Source organism: Lynx canadensis, chromosome C2 (assembly GCF_007474595.2).
Source record: "Lynx canadensis isolate LIC74 chromosome C2, mLynCan4.pri.v2, whole genome shotgun sequence".
In the NCBI taxonomy this organism is placed as follows: Eukaryota; Metazoa; Chordata; class Mammalia; order Carnivora; family Felidae; genus Lynx; species Lynx canadensis.
The window spans coordinates 80374375-80389064 of record NC_044311.2 but is presented as its reverse complement, the minus strand read 5'-3'; the positions used below and the strand labels follow the sequence as shown (position 1 = coordinate 80389064).

Below are 14690 nucleotides of genomic sequence, written 5' to 3'. Positions count from 1 at the left end.
CCAGGACAGGAAGCTGAGTATGTAGAAAGTAGTATGAAATAATTACCAAACAATTTATCTTCAAGATTTCATAGTATTTTTGCTTCAAAACCTACCAAGCCTGTACTTATTTAGCAGTTAAAAGCAATGATAACACACCTTCTTGTGTGCTGCTTGGGTAGTAATAGGGCACAAAAGCACTTAGAATTGAGCATATTTTTTAACTGAAAAAAAATGCAATTATAAAATTTTATATAAGGAAATAATTTAGCCAAATGCCCAAAGACATCAGTATGGAAGGTAGTTCATCACAACATGTGTCCAATAGCAGAAAAAGATGCCACTTTATGTCTAATAGCAAAATGTGTGTAATAGCAACATTAGATACCCATACAACATTGTATCTGATACCAAAAGAATAGACTAAAACTAAGGATCCATCAGTAGGGAATTGGCTAAATAGGTTATACCATAAAGTGAAATATAATGTAGTCATTAAAAATGTAAGTGCATAATTTTATCATGGCAAGATGTCCAAAATATATTCTTAATGGAAAGCAGTAAGCTATAAAACATTATCGATAATTTAGTCAGATTGGTTAAAATAATCAAAAAATATATAAAAAGAAAGAAGGAAGGACACTTGGAGTTGAATATATGTGAAAGGGCGGACCTACCCCGGCGGACCTCCATCTTGTTCTGTGTCCTCCACCTTGACCAACCTCCTCCCCTTGAGTAACTTCCCGATCAAACATGCCCGCGACCTGGGTAACAGGACTCCGACCCTTCCCCAGCCAATCAGGAAGGGTCACCAGTGAGGGTTACCTCACCAACTGCCCCTAGACCCAATAAATACCTTGTGCTTTGAAACTCGCCTCTCTCCCCGGATCTCACCGCTGAGTCCGTTGGTGCAGGTAGGGGATTAAGCTCGAGCCAGCTCGATATAAGGCTCTTTGCTTTGCATCGGACTCGGCTCCCTGGTGGTCTTTGGGGATCACGAATTCTGGCATAACAATATGTACACATGCATTGGTGGACAGGTTAGAATAAGTCTAAAAAAAGGTAAAATGGGGGCACCTGGGTGGCTCAGTCAGTTAAGCATCCGACTTTAGCCCAAGTAATGATCTCACAGTTCATGAGTTCAAGCCCCACGTGAGGCTCTGTGCTGACAGCTCAGAGCCTGAGTCTGCTTTGAATTCTGTTTCCCTCTCTTTCTGCCCTCCCTTGCTTGTGCTCTGTCTCTCTCTCTCAAAAATAAATAAACTTTTAAAAAGTAAAATAGAATATTAGTAATGGTTATCTCTGGATGATAGGCGGTTTCAATTTTCTTTCTTTAGAAACTTCTAGATGCTACAATGCTCTATATATGACTTAATAAAAACACATTTATTTCTATTTTGTAAATATAAAGCAAAATTAAAATAATAGAAAGCACACGCTAGTCTAGTAAAAAGTATCCCTACACCAGGTCACCACTTCCAAGCTGAAGCCAGATAGTCACCCCCTACTATGAGCACACGGTCCATGCTACATGAAAGGGGGGTTTTGTGACCAGCCTCACCGTGACTGGGAATGCTATCTTACTTTCAGAGCTGCCTCAGTGTTCCGAATCAGACAAATTCGGTTTCCTCTGTGCTTATGAAACACCAGAAAGTGAGAAACAGCCCCTATCGCCAGCATGTTTACATTCATAAAATTGGAATTACAGTATTCAAGGGAGGTAAAAATAGTATGAGTGCATAATTTGTTGCCTAAAGCTGGACACTTCTGAGCATGAAAGGGTGTTATTAACAATTATGTCAGAAGGATAGGAGTAAACCAGGATTGTCCCTGGCAAATGTGGACAAATACAGTCACCCTGAGGGGTCTGGATGCAGGAGAAAATGCAGCTGGTTAGGGGGCTCACCAGAGAAAAGCCCTCCCCAGGCCACATTCCAGGTCCCCCCCCCCCCCCGCTCTGAGCCTCTCAGTAACCCTAGAAAGATAATTTTACCTGCCTCTCTCTGGGATCACAGCATTTAGTGGAACCACCAAAGGCACACTCGGATAGCAGCACCTGGGATGCCCACCCAGGGCTCCCAATCCTGCTTCTGGTCCATTCCAGCAGGCCCACTGTGAGGCAAGCTGGGTTACAGCAGGAAGGCTTCACGGAGTCTTCAGTAATGTTTTTTTTTTTTTCCCCCCCAACGTTTATTTATTTTTGGGACAGAGAGAGACAGAGCATGACCGGGGAGGTGCAGAGAGAGAGAGGGAGACACAGAATCGGAAACAGGCTCCAGGCTCCGAGCCATCAGCCCAGAGCCCGACGCGGGGCTCGAACTCCCGGACCGCGAGATCGTGACCTGGCTGAAGTCGGACGCTTAACCGACTGCGCCACCCAGGCGCCCCTTCAGTAATGTTTTTAAATTAGAAAGGTAAAAGGCAGAGACCCGGCGCTAAGAAGTACAAGGCACACCTGAAGAAGCAGGAGGACTTGTGCGCATGCATGTGTGCGCGCGCATGCGCGTGCGAGCGAGCGAGTGCAGCGAAGGATCAGTGAGGCACTTCGGCCTCCCCGGAAGGTCTGCCATCTCTATCACAGGGGCTGTTGGAAGAGTGTGTTTCTAGAGTTGCCTGTGACCTGTGAAGAAGGTTTGTGCCTTTGGGGAAGGCAAGCCTGCTTCTCTATTTGCCACACTCTTGCAAACACTGCTAACAACAGACATCTGCAGAAGGCTCCTGTGCCTGGAAAACAGGGGAGGACTTAATTAGCACCCACTTCCTCTCCCTCAGGCTGTCTTCTCTGGAAACGCTGGGCGAAGAGAATCCGAGCAGTTTGAGAGGAGCTGTTTGAGATCCAGGAAAGAAGGAAAACTCAGCTCCAGTTCAATGCTTACAGCATGAGTAGTGGAAAATGGAGCCCAGCCGCCTCGATCCAGAACGCTTCTGGCTCTGCTCCAGTCATGGGGACATCTTTGCAAGGACAATGAATGTACCTTCCTCAACAACCGCCCCAGTATGGGAGCCCCACACATAGGAGCAACCCACTCATCTCCTTACCACCCGCTGCCCTGAAATGTTTATCCCCAGTTCAATAGATATGCTCTTTGAACCCTGCACAAATAGACTGTATATATTGAAATACCAAAAACATATTAAAACAAAACAAATCCAGACAAATTCAAAGGTTTCCACTTGTAACAGACCTATCCAAAGCCACTTATAACTGAAAAAGATCATTTTTCCCTCACGCTCCATTGAAACTTAAGTGCTAATACACAAGAGAGGCAAACTACCACAATTTCTAAAGAAAGCAAAGAGTCAAGGCTTAGAAAAAAACTATGTCCATCTTTTTTACCTAATCTCATTCCTGGGAATTCATCTAAGGAAAATTATTCTAAAGAAGAGACTGCAATATTAATTGCTTATTCTGGGTGGTAACGTAAAACCAAAAATCAACAGAACACCTAACAGCCAAGGAATTACGAAGTCTAGCAAAGTGTTATTGTGCAGACATTTAAAATAACATGCATAAGCACTGTGGCAGCCTGGAAGGAAAGGATGGACCTTCCTTCCTTTTGCTTTAAGCAAAAGCAAAAAACAAAGATTTTCTCTAGATACGATGATATGAATATTTTTACATTGGTAAGGACCAGAAGGAAAATATTTACATTTATTGAAGTAGTTGGATTGAAAGCAAATTTTTGCATTAATTTTTTTAATTGTGTTAGTGCTTCTTTTGCAATAAAAAATAAAATGTTTAATAAAGGTGTTGATTTGCACACTATGGAGCTTTCTCCAGTGTAATCTGTGCCGTTCCCCCCTCCCGCAAGGACAAAGAGGGTGAGGAGAGACAGAGAGACCACACAAAGAGTAGACCAATCCAAATGGGTATGTGGCAGGTTAAACAAGCAAGGGAACTTACATGCCAGGTTGGTCTAGGGCACCTCAAGATGAGTATATCTCTGCATATGCCCGCCAGAATCTTAAAAGTTTATATATAGGCCATACCTGGATTCGTTCACATACAAAGTCAACATGGACTCAGCAACACTTTACTCTCTCCAGGTTATGTCCTTCAAGTGGCTCCCGCTGTGGGAATGGTGGGTGGAATGTATATTTCAAGGGCAAGCGGTGATGAGGAACTTTGGGTTGCCCTGGGGCCAGCTTGTGGGTCATCCAGAGGTCATGTCTTCTCAATGACCTCTTCCAACATGATGCCAAATAAATACCTAAAGAAATGCTATTCTTCTTTCAGATAGTAAGAATTCTGTATTTTTCAGCTGCCTGCAAATTCAGAGCTGCAATTTAATATAGTATTGAAGTAAATAACTTACTTCTAGGTCCCAGTCTAAGTATATCTGCCTCACTTTATACATGCTTTAATCTAGGGGCTCCTGGGTGGCTCAGTTGGTTAAGTGTCCAACTTCAGCTCAGGTCATGATCTCACGGCCTGTGGGTTCGAACCCTGGGTCAGGCTCTGCGCTGACAGATCAGAGCCTGGAGCCTGCTTCCGATTCTGTGTCTCTCTCTCTCTGCCCCTCTGCCCCTCACGCTCCGTGTCTCTTTCTCTCAAAAGTAAACATTAAAAAAATTAAAATTAAAAAAAATTATACATGCTTTATCTCTCTGCGATGTTTTCTCATAATAGTTCAGAAGCATATAGGGCATAAATTGTAGCTAGAGAATTAATGTCTACTCCAACTTCATTTTGCAGATTTTGGAACAGTGAGTGGAGGGACTTACCCAAGGACACGTGGCTACATAGAATCAAAACATGACTCCTGGACTCTCCTTCTCTGCTTCAAGTTGTAGCACTTAGAAGAAAGCAGAGAAGTAGTGATCACACTTAGGCGTTGGTAAACTGGAAACACTTTTGCCAAATGTCTAGGTCAGTCAGCCCTGCTTTCTTCTGGGATGGGAGAAACAGCTTCTATGAAGCAGGGCTCACCGTGTGCTTCTCTGGCATCAGCTGGTACCCAGCCCCCAGCCCTGCAGGCTAAAGCTTTCTCCTCCACTTGGTGTCAGGCTGACTTATCCATTAGGATCTGTGAGGTGTGTGCCTGGGGTCCACAAACCTTTTGGGGGTTCAGGAAATGCTTTAATTTTAAAATCAGAAGAGGAAAAATTAAATTTATGGTCAAAAGAAATGTTTTAATTTTTTTCTCATGTCAGAAAAGAAGTGAAATTTGTAAGAAACCCAAAAATTTGGTTTTGCCTAAAACCAAAAAAAAAAAAAAAAAAAAAAAATGGGGGGGGTAAGGGGGACTATTTAAAGTCATCGAGATGTAGGTTTTAATATTGATAATATTATGGTAGAGAGGTTCATAAACGCAAGAGTTTTAGGCCCATGGAAATATTAACATGGCCCTGAATCAAATCTATATCCTACTACTGACATTCCCTGTTTAATATTCTATTCCGGGGCTCCATCCTAAACCATCAGAACTAGAAACATGCCCCACCCCTTCCAGTGCTTTCCAAACTCTTTATTCTGGAAGATTCTGCTTCACAGTATATTGAAAGATTTCTGTCTTGTGGACAAACTGTGCAATCTTCAGATAATTATTTTTTGCTTTATTAAAATCAAAGAGAGATCCAGAATAGTAGACCCCAATAAATATTTGTTCTTTAGAAAAGTAGATAAATAACTATAAGGAGAACTTTTGATCAGCTTAAAAGAAGTATCTGGCCACACTGGCCACCGCTCAACCAGAGGCAAAGGCGTTAACAAAGAACAGGTTGAACATAACAAAGAATATCACAGACATGCCAGTAAAATGAATAGAGATGCCAGTAAAACTCAGGGCTGTTTCATGGGGAACCTCTTTTCAGGAGCCATGCCTACCACTCTCCAGCACTGCCTTCCCCTTTTTCCATCAGCTTGTAAGAAGTCCTTCTTGGCTCCTGGCCCTCTCTGCCTCCCTGACAAGGCTGAACAGCTGTTTCTCCTTTACTTTCTCTACTTTCCCTGTCTTTTGTCTCTGTCTCTCTATCCCATATATATATATATATATATATGACATGTATATATACATATATATACACATATATATGAGATATGTATATATACATGTATACATACATGTACATATGTATATACACATATATGTATATATGTGTATATATATGTATGTATATGTATATATATATGTATGTATATGTATATGTGTAGACTTATCTGTATATATATACAGACTTATCTGTATATATATACAGACTTATCTGTATATATATACAGACTTATCTGTATATATATACAGACTTATCTGTATATATATACAGACTTATCTGTATATATATACAGACTTATCTCCATAAGTCTCATGGGATTTTTTATTTAACCCCAAGCAATGCTGTCGCAGGTGCCTTTGATTTCCACAAAGCTTTTGAAATATTAATAGCTACTTGAGTATCTGTGTTACTACCTCTCTAGATCTTCAGGAAGACAGAATGCTTGGTTAGGAAACACTCATATCTATTAACTCCCACATCCTGTAAACGAGGAATCAGAGACCTAGATGGGTTCTGGGTCCCCCTGACCCCCACTCACATTCTGTCTCTGTCTCTCCATCTCTTTCAACATAAATAAACATTTAAAAAAAATTCATGGTTTGCTACCAAGAACTGCTACCTCTTGGAGGTGACGTAGTCCTGAGCTGGGGAGGGAGTGTGGGAGTAAGTGCCTGTGGCTTATGTTGCTTTCAAAGAAGTCAACTTTTTTTTTCTGATGGTGACATGTCTACCCACCAGAAGGGGTTAACATTCTCGAGGCACATCCCCAAAATAACAATCCACTTTTAAGTCTGACATTTTGTAAAGGTAATTTATGTGAATTTATATGTGCAGCTTTCCTGAGTCTCTGTGAGAACAGCCAAGGGATGCGCGGTGGATAAACAGTACTCTAACACCTCAAAACTCCAACGAGGCCTCCTCTGTGCCAGCTGAGATAAGAGAATTGGCAAACACGTCTTCACAATTTCACATTTTGTACGTTAGTGATAACATGCCAGCAGGGCTGTTCTGTGTCCTGGGGAAAAGTTGAACTGATGCAGGGTCTCTTCCCTCCAGGCTGCCCCCCCTGCCCTGTGCCCTGCTGCCAGTACTTTCATTCAGCAAGGGGGTGGGGGAGACCCAGGGCCAGCATGAAGAATGCATCCCCCCGCCACTCATTCACTGGGTAACCCTGAGGAAGTCACTCCTCTTCCCGCACTGCAGATTCCTCATCTACAAAATGAGAGGCCAGATTTATGATTTGCATAAATGACTAGCCCGTTTCAATCAAAGCAGATCTACTCCTCTGGTTTTGGGCCCTTCTGAAGCTTTCCTCTGGGGAGAACAACATATTAAAGTCTGAAAACTGCAGGAGGAATTATTTCCAAGTTTCCTTCCAACTCAATCACCCTGCAAGTTTTGATGGGCTTTTCTCCAGTACCCAGATTCTGTCTCTCTGTCTCTCTGTCTGAGACAGAGAGACTTAGATTCTAGATCTAAGTCTAGAGAGGTTGCTCATATATGGTTTCCCCCATCTCTTCTCGATTATATGACTCCCATGAACATGGTAGTTCCCTTGTGATTCACAGGTTGTGGTGTCAGAAGAAGAGAATTGTGACATCATGAATTTGGGTGTTCATTGTGGAAACTCTGGGGTGTTTGTCCTCCAACTTCCTTCTAGTGCAAATGGCTATCTACCTTGACCAGAGCTCCTAGGGACACCCACTGGGCACCTCAACCAGGTCAGGACTGGAGACATGCTTGAGCCCCAATAAGTCTTCTCACATTTCAGAAGGAAAACATGCAGAGGTTCACTGAGCCCCTCCTACAAGATATTAATTTTTCGACGGGGTTCTTCAAAAATGTATATGGAAAAGAATCGATAAAGACAAAGATATTGAATAGAGAACTTTGTGAGATTACAGATCCCTTGTGACTCCCTGAGATTAGCTTCCTTGCACACTTCCACAAACATTTCCACCACACTTCCAGCTGGCGTTATGGTAGGGCTTGAGTTCCTGACTCCTAGCATTTATCTCACTGTTGTGTACCCACCATTACATCTCTGCCTTCACTCCTGGGCTGGAAGCGACTCTGAGCACTCATCTTTATAGCCAGCACTTGGCATGCTCATGGTACAGAACAGGCACCGATTACAAGTTCTCAGATGGATGTCCTGCTTGTTCCTCTGTCAGGTCTGAGATTGAAAGGCAAGACTTACTTACATCAGATCCATTGCTGCTGGCACATTCCTCATACCTCATATATGAATGTTCAGTAAATGTAGGCTCAGTAATGAAGCTCTGTGTACGGCATGAATGGTAATATCTTCTGGACACACACATACAAAGACACACATGGAAATGCATGCCACAGAGGTGCCTGGGCGGCTCAGTCCATTGAGCATCCAACTTTGGCTCAGGTCATGAATCATCTTATGGTTCCTGAGTTTGAGCTCCATATCAGGCTCAGTGCTATTGTTTGCACAGAGCCCACTTCAGATGATCTGTACCCCTCTCTCTGCCCCTTTCCCGCTTGTGTTCTCTCAAAAATAAACATGAAAGAGAAAGGAAGAAAGGAAGGAAGGAAGGAAAGAAGGAAGGAAGGAAGGAAGGAAGGAAGGAAGGAAGGAAGGAGGGAAGGAAGGAAGAAAGAAAGAAAAATGCCACAGTCTTTTCTCAGAGAAGCTCATAGTCTAGTGGAACATTGCAGACTTTGGTGATAGAGCCATACTAGGAGAATGTGCACAAATACTGTGGAAACAGAAGGGGGATTAGTAGGGGTGAGTGGAGAGAGGGTTGAGAGTGTGAAAAGTTAGAGGTGTAGAGAAAGGCGCCTCAGAGCTGACTGTATATTTGAGACAGGCAAGGACATTCCTCTCAGACCTGTGAGGTGTGAAGAGGGGTGTGTTCAAAAGATGGCAGGTAATATGGTGTATTGTAACTGAGATGCCAACTACTCGCCTCCAGCCCACACCCCTTGAGGAGCCAGTAACACTCGGTTAAAACCTTCGGTCTCTGACAGGATGAAAGTCTTAAGTCTTCCTCACACCTCCTCTCTGCTGTCACCACACCTCCATCCCTGTTGGGACAACTCCCTCACAGCCAACCCAAATGCAGAATCAGGGCTGGCCCGGGAAGCGTTCCATTGCCCCAGACACTTTGTGAGATTAACAACATCACTACAGACTGAGAGAAGTAATGGAGAGGTGAGTCACATTGCATACAGTCCAACTTTGTACCATTCATCTGTGTCTTCTTTCTTTCCAGGGTAACAACTTCTTCCTTGTGTGTGCTTATTATTTGAAGGATATATATGTTTCATCTACATATCCAAGTCACCCAGGTTCTCCCCTTCAACACCCCAAATAAATGGAGTTCTCCCACGAACATAAACTCTGGAGGTAGTTATTAATATAAACCTGTACATGGATTTGTGAATTGTGGAGGCACTGGCTGGGGATGTACTTGAAAAAGCAGAAGGAAGCCAACCTAGAAGCCAGGAGTCGCTTGTAGTGACTTATCTCAGGAAGTAGCAGAAGTGTCCTACTTTGCAAATAGCCTGACCATGAAGAAGGTAGGGAGGGGACAGAAAAGTGGTAGAATTCTCCTCCTGGGAAAGAGAATAATTAAGGCTAAAATCACCAGCCTTCCAACCCCCTCCAAAAGAAAGAAAAATATCAGCCTTCAAGGAATTGAGCAGAAAAAAGTTGTTGGGTCATGACGATGTACTTTAAAGGGGCCCATAAGCTCACAGATATTTTTTTTTTCCACGTGCAAGTGAAAATGAAAGGAGCAGAGAAATGAAAACAATCAATGAACAGCAACAATTCGGCTTACAGCAGCCTCTTTTCTTCCCTCTGCAAAGTAAATAGGTTCCCTGATTTTGAAGCTGCTGATTCAGAAACTAGATGGTGACAGTGCTTAGCAATTAGAACAGGTCTCTTTCCCATTGATTGGGACATCCCAAAGGAGTGTGTGGATTATGTCACCAGGATTACTACCTACCCACTGTTGGTTTCAGGGCCAAAGAGCCTATGACCAGATGTTCCTGGCTGGGAGCTTTGTTTAAGGAAGTCGCTCCAAAACCTGGGTTTCCTGCTAGGCCAACTGTGACTTCTCCTGTAAGAGTTTGTGAAATTCAGGGAGAGCCATTCATCCAAATGCTGACAACGGTATTTTTACCCCCCCCCAAATAAAAACTACATCATTTATTATTTTAATGACATTTTTAACATAATCATTTTTATTGAAGTATGACATGCATTCAAAAAATCATAAATGTGCAGATCAGTGAAGGATCATTAAATAAACACACTCATGTAACATTCATGTAGGTCAAGATATACCATATTATTGGCACATTGACAGGATTATTTTTCTCAAAGTAAATATTCAGTTGGTTTCATATGATGGAATACATGACCACTGCCAGACATTTTAGATATCTAACAACACCCTCATTTTACAAATAAGAAACCAGACGTTCAGAGAAGTGACTTACACCTCAGGTCACAAAGCAAGTTAGAGGAAGAGGCGGGGTTTCATGCTCCTCTTTCCTGGTCTTATTGTCTCCAATTCCTAGGAAGCCTTAGCTGACCTATGAGGAAGAGAAACCTGTTCTTCATGATGACTCCTTTTTCCAAGAGTCTGAGGTTAGCTCTCTCTTGGCTCCATAAAGCCTGTCTCCGTAAAGCCCAAGGAGCTGTCTCAGAGACACTGTTCTAAAGCCCACACAAACCATTATTTCCTCTGCCAGGGGCTCCTGGTATATATCTGACACATGGTAATATTTGTTAAGTGAATTAACAAAGAGATTTCACAGTACCAACAGATGCTTCTCAAATTCTCCCTCTTCTATATCCATGATCAGACTGGTCATTTTGACCCATGAGACCTCATTTTGCCTGTGAGATGACCTTCCCCTTTATTCTAAAGTAGTCACTGGTGAGGACCACTAACTGTGTCACATGAGGAACAGTAGAAGGAACTGGAGAAATTTAGTTGAAAAGAAAGAAAATATGGAAGACATCGACCACTCTCCAGATATCTAAAGGATTATCAGAAGGAAAAGAACACATGTCTTCCTTTCGAACCTATAAGCATAAGAAAGATGAAAAATCTCTTGTTTTACATGATCAAGCTTCTCAAAAAAATGGTCCACCATTAAGTGTCTCTACTTAATTTTATCTCATTCATACCTGAATCCCTAGAGATCTGCTTTTCAGTCTCAGCATATCTTTGAAGTACTCTCAACAAAGCTCTTCTGACAGAATCCAATAGATAGATACTTTCCATTCTTTATCTTCCTTGATCTTCTTTTTCACTGTTGGTTGTTGATACCATCTTTCTTAAAATTCTTATTGCCTTCTGTCCCTTGGAACTACAGATTCCCAGTGTTCTTTCTACTTGTTTGTTCACTGTGTTTAGTTTCTTTCATGGAGACCCCACCACAGACACAAAACACATACTCATATCTCACAAGCTCCTGTTTGTCAGAGCGTACTCTGGGTATTCTAAGCAAGCTCCTTCGTTCTCACTGTTTAACCATAATCGATAGATCTGACTGCCAAATCTGTATCTCCAGTTAGAGCTCTCTCCAAAGATCAAATCCATCTAAATAACTACCTACTAGACATGTCACCTTTGTTGACTCACAGGTACTTCAAACTCACTTTATCCAAAGATGAACTCATCGTCTTCTTACATGCCCCATAAACTTGTTCCTGGTTTTTATTCAAATCTCAGTGAATGAGATCACAGATATAGAGTTGCTCAGGCCAGAAAATTGCCTGACTTTCTCTTCTTGCCCAATACTATAGCTCTTGATTCTTCAGTATCTACTGAATTCTTTAGTTTGTTCCACTCCTATTGCCATGGCCTTAGTTCATCTCTTGCAGATCATTATAAATGTCCTCTAACTGGTCTATTTACAATATTTCTCTCAAATTTATGCAGCATACAGCAGGAAGACTAATCTTTCTGAAATACAAGTCAGATTGTGTCACTGGCCACTTACCCTTCAATGCATCTCCACTGTACTCCAAATAAAATATGAATTCCTGAGCATGGTAGGCATGATCTGAACTCCTACTAACCTGTGGAGGCTCATGTCTCACCAAGTCTCTTACCTCCTTTTTCTTTCTCCATCTTCTTCTCCCATCTTCCTTGCCATACCACAGCACTCATAAACTATGTTTCAGCCATACTACTCTATCTTTAGACTCATAAACCCATTAAGCTCCTTCTCATTTCCTTTATCTGATAATTCCCATTGCCCTTCTTGTCTCAACTTAAAAGCAGCTAGAGGCTTCCCTGACCAATCTTGTCTCATGAGTTGCGTGCCTCTCCACTGTTTCCCCATGTAGACCACGTTTATCATTATGACATTACTTATCACACCATATTACAGCTACCTGTTAATGTGCATGAACTTTCACATCCTTCTCACTAGTACATAAGATCCTTGACAATAGGGACAGGGTTTTCTTACTGCGATATGCTTAACACCAAGCAGAGCACATAAAAAGCATTCAAGATGTATTAACTAAACAAATGGATCAGTAATAAATATCTGTATTCCAAGGAGCACCCATGATAGAAAATGCAAAGGAAGTTCAGCTTAGAAAGTCTCTTTTCTCAGATATGATGGAATCAGACCTGAAAAGGGAAGATTTGAAAGCCTTTATTCTAAATCAGGCTCAGATTTACTGGTTCCCATAAGCTTAACAGGAATGGCAACTTAGAAATGCAGTTTTCCCTATGCTCTTTAGCCACCATGATCTTTTATCAACTAGTCCTCCAGTGATTTCCTATAATTGGTCTCCATGAGTAGACTGTGAGCTCTGTGAGGGAATGAACCATACCCTCATTTGTCCTCTTGGATGCCCACAGGACACTTAGCCCTCTGTGCAGGACAGTGAGCTCAGTCACAGCAGATGACACATAAGACATCTGCGTGACCAGAGACAGAGCAAGGAGAAAGTCACTTCCACCTCAAACTACCCTGACAGTTAGGTAACAAACATGAGAACCTTTCCTGAGAGCACTTCTAGGGATGGAAGGAGTAGAGGAGAGCTTATCCTGAAACCCAAGGGCAGTATGTGAGAACAAACACTTGGAAGGGATGAGACAAGACCAGATAAAGGAGACTGCCATCTTAAAAATGAATATTGCTAACTTCTCATCTTGTTGGTCACCATAACTGAGGGACAGTCCATGTTTTAATAATGAAACGTGCTTTGAGGTCCAATGCTGAATACAAAACAAGACATCAAATGGGACAAAATAATTTAGCTACAAGAAATTGTTAGAGTAATATCATTGCAAGGCAACTCTGACCCAATTCCACTCCTCCTAGGTAAGAAAGTTAACACCTGGTACTCAGCTTGTTCTATAAGATGTCAAGAGGATCCAAGAAGTTCCAGAGAGCACCACCCAGAAAGAGAAAAGGCAAAAGAGCTAACGTAGAGCATTATTCTCCCATGTAAATAATGAAGGCCAGCATACAGGTATGGAGAAATGAGAGCAGTTCTGTTTCGAGAGGGACAGTCAGGACTCATTAGAAGATGATTTAAGAAAAGTGGATGATTCAGAATACTAATGAATAAAAAGTTTAAAAACAGTTTGTATTAGCTTGCTGTAATTAGATAAGAGACACAAGTGAGGAACAATAACATCTATCATAAAGGGCCTTTTCTCTTTCTGTATTTTAGTAAGAAAATTAAACAAAATATATTAAGTATCTAAGAAAATATATATCTATATATGCACGAGTAAATTCTATGTCCAAATATTAGAAAGTAAAGATAAATGTATATTTATGTGTGGTCTGCTACATCCACCATTGAAGCAATAAGCAGCATGACACAGAATAAATAGGACATGCACTGAGAAAATGAAAATGCTACAGGTGATATTCACATTTTCTTGGTTCTGTCAAGGTCTATCTCAAGGCTGACTTGCTGGGGAGGGATGCTCTTTGGTTTTGCTCAGCCTTTTGCAAATGTCTGACTTCACTCACCAAGTGATGAAGTGGGGAGTAGGGACACAGACGAGGGAAAGACCAATCACAACAGTCATTAGTAGGTGTGGTCAACGATGCCATCTTCACATGTCAAGTGCACACATATATGTTGTAATAATACCTCTCAAGTTCTTTATCTATTGAAAGCTGCATGCTGTTGCCTGTCCTGCTTACTCTATGAGATTGTTTGTGAAGATCAAATAAAAACACTGTGAAAGTGTGGACCGTATAGTGGTATGCCTTGATCTTGCATCTTTTGAAGAGCCATTAGTATATTATCATAGGAGGAGGAGGGAGCAGTGAAATGATATCTGAGCAGGGCTTTTGGCAGCCCCCGAAAGATGCCAAAGGAACGTGACACTGGCCAAAGCTTTTGGGGAAAGCTGATCCCTATCTTGACAAAGGCAAAGCGTGGGAGTGATAGTGAGGAGAGGCAGTGCGTGTAGACCAGGGATGTGCCAGATCTTCCCAGGAGGTGACTGTTCCAACTAGGCCAGGGGACTAGATAGAAAATGAAGCCCACAGGGCCAGATTTTGATGTTGATTCTGCCAGAGTCACCCATACACACGCTTCCTGTGTCAATTCCTGACTCTAGAATATCCTTTAAGAATATCAAAACAGTGAAAGAACCTCTGTGGCTTATGTAACATGTCCTACTGTGAATGGAGAAATTCAAGTGAATGGATAAGTCTGACCACTCTTTAGAGCATCT

General features: G+C 42.0%; 1 protein-coding gene across 1 annotated transcript in view; it reads right to left on the bottom strand.

Annotated features, from left to right (window-relative positions):
- TPRG1 (tumor protein p63 regulated 1) overlaps positions 1–14690 on the bottom strand; it is a 140849-nt gene that overhangs the window by 111258 nt on the left and 14901 nt on the right. The gene's annotated exons all lie outside the window — the stretch shown is intronic.